Source organism: Penaeus japonicus, unplaced genomic scaffold (genome assembly GCF_977035675.1).
Source record: "Penaeus japonicus unplaced genomic scaffold, GWHDUDI00000001_assembly GWHDUDI00000020, whole genome shotgun sequence".
In the NCBI taxonomy this organism is placed as follows: Eukaryota; Metazoa; Arthropoda; class Malacostraca; order Decapoda; family Penaeidae; genus Penaeus; species Penaeus japonicus.
Window position 1 is genome coordinate 32,298,327 of NW_028234422.1, and position 9,076 is coordinate 32,307,402.

General features: G+C 30.7%; 1 pseudogene; it reads left to right on the plus strand.

Annotated features, from left to right (window-relative positions):
* The first annotated feature begins 5,279 nt into the window (after positions 1–5,279).
* LOC147469677 (serotonin-gated chloride channel mod-1-like) lies at positions 5,280–7,104 on the plus strand (annotated as a pseudogene).
* Positions 7,105–9,076: the final 1,972 nt, after the last annotated feature.

Consider the following 9,076-nt stretch of genomic DNA (forward strand, 5'->3'; position numbering starts at 1 on the left):
TTCACGCCCTTCAACGACAGGATCGCCTCTTACTTCACCGAGTGGGACGAAGAAATTGCTGTCTGTAAGATTGCGTCGACTAAAAAAATTCGTTTCTCATTTTGTATCTGTGCCTTTGTTTCTTTTGATAATTATCAAAGCTACCACTGCACTGATTACGAAAATGTGTCCAATTTCCGTTTTTTTTAAGAGGATGAACATTATCATCGATTTAAAGTATCGGTATTTTTTCGTTGTTATCATCATTCTACTACTATTTCTCTCATCATTATTACCATTACTGTTATTAACTTTTATTGTTATCATCATTATTATTAGTTGTTAGTAGTTGCAGTATGTGTGTGTGTGTGTGTGTGTGTGTGTGTGTGTGTGTGTATATATATATATATATATATATTTTATATATATATTATATATATTTATATATATATATATGTATGTATAATATATATATAATACTTAATATATATGTATTTATATATATATATATATATGTATAAATATAATATATTTATATATATGTAAATATATATATATATATATATAGATATATATGTATATAGATAATATATTTTATATTATATATATAAATATTTTTATATATATATATTTATATATATTTATATAATGTGTGATGTGTGTGTGTTGTTGTGTGGTTTGTGGGGTATGTGTGTGTGCATGTTAATGTGTGTTAGTGTGTGTGTGTGTGTGTGTCAGTGTGTATGTGTCGTGTGTGGGTATTGTATATTATATTTATATATATATATATATATATCTATATATAAATATAATATATATTACTATACATATTGATAGATAGAATAGATTTATAGATAAGACACACACACCACACACACACCACACACACACACACACAACACACACAACACAACACACACACACACACATTATTATATATATATAATATATATATATATACTATATTATTTATTATATCTATATATATATATATAACATATATATATTTTTTTTTATATATATAAAATATCTATAAACATATATATATATTTATATATCTATACTATATATATATATATTATATATATTTGTATTGTATATAAATTATATATACAGATATATATATATATATATAATATATATATACATATTATATATATATAAATTATTATATATATTATATATATCTACATATATAATATATATTATATATATATTTTATATATATTTATACATACATATATATTATATATATGTTAGCATATATCTCATACCCCTATATAAATATATATATATATATATATATATATATATATTTATATATATATATATATATATATATATATATAAATATATTTATATATATATCTATATATTTATCTATACGCACACACACACACAAACACACACACACCAACAACACACACACACACACACCCACACACCTAGATATATATATATAAAGATATATATTTATATATATATATTTATATTTATATATATATATGTGTGTACGTATGTTTATATATACATATATAATATGGATGTATATATATGTATATATATTTATATCATATATTTATATATATTTTTATATATTCATTTATACATTATATATATATATAAATTATATATCTATATATTATATATATATATATATATGTATATATTTAGATAGATTAGGATAGATAGATAGATAGATAGATAGATTGATAGATAGCATAGCTAGATAGATTAGATTAATATCTTTATAGTATACATATTAATCTATATATTTATATATATCTATATAGATATATATATGTATATATATTTATCTTATATATATATATATATATATATATATTATATATATATATATATATATTTATAAAGACAGAGAGAGTGAGAGAGAAAGAGAGAGGTGGAAGAGAGGTGGCAGAGAGAGAGAGGACGAGAGGAGAGAGAGCGAGGAAATATATTTGAATTTATATATATGAATTTATATGCATGCATTAATGCATTGTATAATATTATACGAGATATATATAAATATATATATAATATAGTTATATATATATATTTATATAATATATGTTCGTATGTATTGATATACATATATACATATGTATGTATATATTGTTTTTATGTATTTATATAGATATATATATATATATTATATATTTATATATATTATACATTTATATATATGTATATATATTCATATATACATAATATATATATATATATATATATATCTTTATATATATATATAGATATATAGTAGAATAGAGAAAAATAGATATTAGTTAGATAGGATAGATAGATATTTATATTTATATCATCTATATATTTATCTATATATATATATATATTTATTATATATATATATTTATATATGAATATTTAGTTATATATGTGTGGGTGTATATATATATATATATATATATATATCTATATATATATGTATATATATATATATATAATGGATGTATATATATATGTGGTGTGGTATATATATAATATATATATTATATATATATATAATATTATTATCCTATATAATATATTTTAAGATCTATTATATATAGTATAGATATATATAAGAGAGAGGAAGTGAGGACGTGAGAGGAGAAAGAGGATGGAAGAGAGGTGAGTTGATGAGAGAGGTGAGTGAGAAAGACATATATATGCATTTATAGATATGAATTTATATGCATGCTTCATTTATGTTTTTTGCAGTTTTATATATTTAGATTTATATATATTATAATATATTATAATAATTTATATTTTATATTTATACTTATATAATTTGTATTATATATATATATACTATAGTTATAAATATTATAATATTTATATTTATATTATATATGAATACATTATATTATGTTTATATATATACATATAAATATATAGATATGTATATACATATATACATATATATATATATATATATATTATATATATATATATATATATATTTATAGAGAGAGAGAGAGAGATGAGGGAGAATGGGGGGTGGGAGTGGAGAAGAAGAGGAGATTGGAGGAGCGGGGAGAGAGAGAGAGGGAGAGAGAGGAGAGAGAAACTATTGAGAGAGAGAGGAGAGAGAGGAGAGGGAGAGAGTGATGAGGTATCGGAGAGTGGAGGGAGATGATGTGTGAGAGGAGAGAGAGAGAGAGCGAGGATATTTATATACAGGCATATATGGAGATATGCATTGATTATATTGTTATATAATATTTATAGATTATATAGATTTTTTTGATTTATATTTCTATATGTACCATAGATATTTTTATTTATTTGTATGTATATAGTTATAGATTTGTACATAGATACTTTATTCCTTATATAGTTGATAGATTTATAGTTATGTATATTTTGATACATAGAGATTGATGTTTATTATAGATAGAGTTTAGAGTATATATATTTAGATGGTAGATGATATTTTGAGATATAGATAGTGGGTATATATTTTTGTATGCACTCTCACACACACACAGGACACTCACACACACACACACAACACTCACAATCACACTCACACACACACAATCCAACACACACTCACACACACACACATATATTTTATATATATTTATTGATATATATTGATATATATATTCATATGTGGTGGTGTGTGGGTGGTGTCGTGTGTGTGTGTGTGTGGGTTGTGTGTGTGTGTGTTGAGTGTGTGTGTGTGTGAGTTTGTGTGTGTTGTTTATACACCTCGCACTATTACACATACACACCACACACAATCACATACCACAAACACACAGACACCACACACACACACACACATATGTATAATATATATAACATATATATATATCATAATATATATATATATATATATATATATATATATATATATATATATATAATATAATATATATATATATATATACACACCTCACAACACCACACACCAACACACACATAGATATAATGTAGATGAGAGGCGTGCGTGTGTGTAGTGGTGTGGTCGTGTGGGTGCCAGACTATAGATTTCACTGTGGGTTATCTATCGTCAAGCATTACATAATCTTAATATCTAACATATATTTATATTTCTTCCAGGGACAAAATGATTGGGTGTAAATAGAGAGAATTTGTCATCTTTGTTTTGGACTTGCGGTTGAATTGTTTGCTTGAAGATAAATTTCACCATTACCTCTGTACACATGGAACCCCATCATTTCGCGAGGCTTGTGGAATCGTCCTGACGTTGGAAGCATCACTCTTGGTCAACAATCAGGGACGGTTCCTGGGAAGTTCGTTGCTGGGGGGAGGCGAGAAAAGGGCGAGAGAAGAAACCCGAGTAGGCCCATCGCTCCTCCGCGAGAGAGACTCATGGTGCTGGGGCGGCTCAGGACCAGGGACAGCCCTGGGCTGGGCGGGGGCTACGCCGTCACAACAGGCACTTTCTCGGGCGACGTGGCGGAGCTCATCATCTTCGACAAAATACTGTTTAACAAAAATGAAGACACAGGGATGGGAAACTTTTCAACTGCTATGAAAACGTGCTTGGAGGCGAGGAACTTGTCTTTGTCTACAAACCGCCCTGGAGCAGAGCAGTAGGAATTTTGTGGGTGCGATGTTGAGGCTTTCGGTTATGCCAAGGAGCACCTTGCTCGATCCGGCGAACAAAAAGGATAATTTCTTCATCCTGCCGGAAACAGAGGAAGACTACTTCGTGGACTCACTAAATGCTCGTGAACAATTCTAGGCCTTCCTGATGGACAGGTTCCAAAGAGCGAGTTGGAAAATAATGGGGAACTGTTTCAAAATGGCTGTAGAAAAGTAGAGAGTAGCGTCACTGTCGTCTAAGAGTCCTGCATACAGCACCAATGTCTGGCATTCGGAGAGCTTTGGAATACTCATAAACCTAGTAACGTTGGGAGAGTTTATTAACGATTGAAAAGCCTACTGGTACATTCACATTACTTTGATGCATCATATTCACTGGTAACAGATGAATAATTTCAGTTGTATTTTATCAATGGGTTAGGTTCATCTTTTTATCCTCTCTTTTGGTTTAATAACACGGCATGTTCAAAACAAATAACGCCTATGTTACGGCTTGTGATAACCACGCACAGTGGAACTTCACATCCAAAGTTCGAGGGAGCTGTGCAAGAAATCGCACTTTGACCGCGAATTACATATTCACGCGCACGATGAACCTCAAACCTGTTTTCCATGGCACTTATTACACGAAGGGTTGTTGGTGGCGACGTAACTACACTTGGGTGGTGTGATGGAATAGTCGCCTCTTGTCAAACATAAAAGGCCGAGATTGAGAGATGAACTCAGCGACCAGCAGCAGACTTACCCCATACGGTCTGCATCAGTGGCAAATCTCGGGCGACGAATGCCTGTGTGGAGGTGGTGGACCTTCTGCTGACAGTGGTTAGTTTGGAGAAGGAGAGGCTTCCCTTGCAACGACCGGCGGAACCCTGCGTCCACATGAGCCAAGCGCTGTGACCTCCGCGACCCACTGCGAGGACAAAGGAACCCGGCAGCGACCTAGACCGGGCAGCGGGCAGCGACGCCGCGAGTGAAGAAGGTGATTATTGGGACGCGTGAAGAAAACGACGAGATGGGATGATGGTGCGATGGAGAAGAATAATGGTGCGATGGGAATTAGCATGATGGGATATGGGGTTTTTAGTGTTGGTGAGTCAGGATGGGAGGATGGGAGATTATGATGATGGGATACAAGCGATGGGTGACTGACTGATGGGATCAGATGGGATGCGACAAAGTCTTTCTAGGAACAGATTACGAGAAGACTCTACCTCCACCACCACCAGAGACTGAGGATGTCCTCAAAGTCACTCTAAGTATCATCATCACTGCCGTTCGCACACTAAATTTACTGGACCAGGCAGTAACGTTGGACGTCCAGCTCTTGTCGGAGTGGGAAGACTCAAGACTCAAGTACGCTGACCTCCAGCCTGAACAATACAGAAACCAGGTCCAGGATGCAGACCGTCTGTGGCATCCCACTCCAGAGTGATTATATGGGACGACACAGGGAGTCGTGTGGACGTTGTGACTCGTGGATCGTCCCTTGTTGTTACACAAGGTTCTGCGCCGCTTCCGAGTGATGACACTCGAGTTACAAAAGGTAACAACAATAAACTGTACATGTGGTGGAGTAAGTTGATATAGCTTGCTTTCGTTGCCTAAGATTCTATGATTTGAAATACAGTATCAATGTTTAATATTCTTTATTCAGCTGTCGTGTTCCCTGGATCGGGAAATCCCCTGCTACTGCGACAGGAGCTCAGCATAACATTCCAGTGTCGGTTCGACCTTCGTTGGTTCCCGTTTGACAACCAGAAATGCTCGCTCAGTTTTAGACTTAATGATGTCGAGTCTAAGTTAGTAAGGATGATCGCAAGCAACACTGTCTATCTCGGCCCGGAAAAACTCCCAGAATATAAAGTACGTTTGAATGATATTTCTTAACGTAGTATCTACCGTGCAATTCTATGTTATTTCTGTCATTCTTAAGACTTGAAAGATGATTATATAGATATGAACAGTAAACATAATCAGCAGAAGTATTCCAGGTTCGAAGGGTGACGCTGGATAAAATCGTGGAGTCTAACGGACAGGAGCTGATTGTGGTGTTCACCAACCTGTTCCTGTATTACCTGGCCAACTCGTACCTGCCGAGCTTCCTGCTGGTGGTGATCAGCTACTCCACCTTCTTCTTCCGCCTGGAGGACTTCAACGAGCGCATCATGGTCAGCATCACGGCCATGCTGGTGCTGGTGGCCTCTTCCAGCAGGGACGTCCAGCACGATCCTCAAGACGACCTTACCTCAAAGCTCATCGGACGTTAGTGGTACATGGTGTGCATCGTGGTCGACTTCGTCATGGTCATCCCTGCTTCGTCGTCATCGACTACTTCAATCATCGAAAAAAGCACTGGAATATGGTCGAAAAGTATCACCCGCTTTCCAAAAAGAAGAAAAAGAAGAAGAAATACCTCGGGCTTCATTTCAACTGAATGGAAAAATATTAAACAAAATAGGTTTAATAGGTCTCCCAGTGTTCTTTTTAGCATTCTTACTAACATACATTATTACATCTGTAATTGTATATGTGGCTATATAAGGAGGAAGTCTTAATGTACTTTGCCCATATAGTTACAGATGATGTCATTTGTCTATTTATGCTTCATGAGATTGACATGTGTACATGCGTACATATGAACACAGCGACTTTTATGTAAATTTACGTAAACCTCATATATATATATATATTATATATACATACATATATATATATATATATATATATATATATATATATATATATATGTCAAATGAGATGATTTTGCATAATAATACCTGCACATAACATAGATACACGAGCTAGAATGACAGAAAAGTGTTTTTTTTTTTTTTTTTTTTTCTTTCTTTTTTCTCCGTGGACTTCTTTAGCCGACAAATGATGACTGTACCATCAGTAAGTTTAATTCAGATGAGTATAAAGAAATATCACACTGTCGCGTAAATGAATTTGTCAAGAACGGAATATTAGATTTATGAACTATATTTCTGACAAAAATGAAGACTGCACTCCATTGTCCTCTCCTTAGCACTGAGCTTTGTAAGGTGCTAGACCTTATGGCAAATGCCGCAGATTCAAGAGATTTACTGGTATCTTTTGCAACCAATTCGTTAAAAAAAAAATCACTGTGATAGGGTGTATGATGCATTTTATTGACACTAGATTTTAGGGTCATGTATAGTCCTGTAAGAAGTTAGCATAATCTAAACATCACTGTGGTATACTTTTGGTGTAATTTCCTGTGACTACGTTTAGTGTGTCTTAATTATCCATACGAACCTGGCATGATATTCTAGGCATCATAAATGCTTTTTTTTCTTTTTCTTTCTTTCTTTTTACCATTTGTTTCTATTTATTTATTTATTTATTTATTTATCTTTGGTTATTTAATGAGCTACAGCGTTTAACATTCTGCCGTGTGATCTGGATGTACCTTAAGAGCTGAATGTACTTTCTCTCTCTCTCTCTGTCTCTGTTTATCCGTAATATAGAATAATGTATATGTATGATCCATATGTATATACGTAATATACGTGTATATATATATATATATATATATATATATATATATATATATATAACATTATATTTTATGATATTAATATGATATATGATATATATATTATATATATATACATATATATATATACTATATATATATTATACATATATATATATATATATATATATTATATATATATATATATATATATATATAATATTATATATATATATTATTTATATAGTTATGTACATATAATATATATCTATATATATATATATATAATACATACATTATACATACATATATATATTCATAATATATATATGTATATATAAATTATATAATATATATATATATTATATATATTTTAATATGAATACCCACTTGAATATATACATATATATTATATTATATTTATACATATACACACCACACAACACACACATACGGTATTACACACACACACAACCATACACACATATATGTATATATATATATATATATATATATATATATATGATATATATATGTGTGATGTTTGTATATGGTGTTGTGTGTTATTTATATATATTTATTACTATATATATATATATATATATATATATATATGTTATATGACATATTTATATATATATATTCATATATACTATTCATATATATATATATATATATATATATATATATATATATATATTTATATAGATATATTTATGTGTATGTATATGTATTTGTGTGTTGTGTGTGTGCTATTGTGTGTGTGTGTCGTGTGTGTGTGTGTGTGTGTGTGTGTGTTTTGTGTGTGAAGATTTGTGGGTATGTATGTTATGTATATAATATATTTATATGTATATATTATATTTATATATTTTATTAAATATTTTATATATAGTATATATATATATATATATATATATTATATTTATATATATATATATGTAGTATGTGTGTGTTGTTCGGGTGTGTGTGTGTGTGTGTTGTGTGTTTGTTCATGACCTATATGTATATATT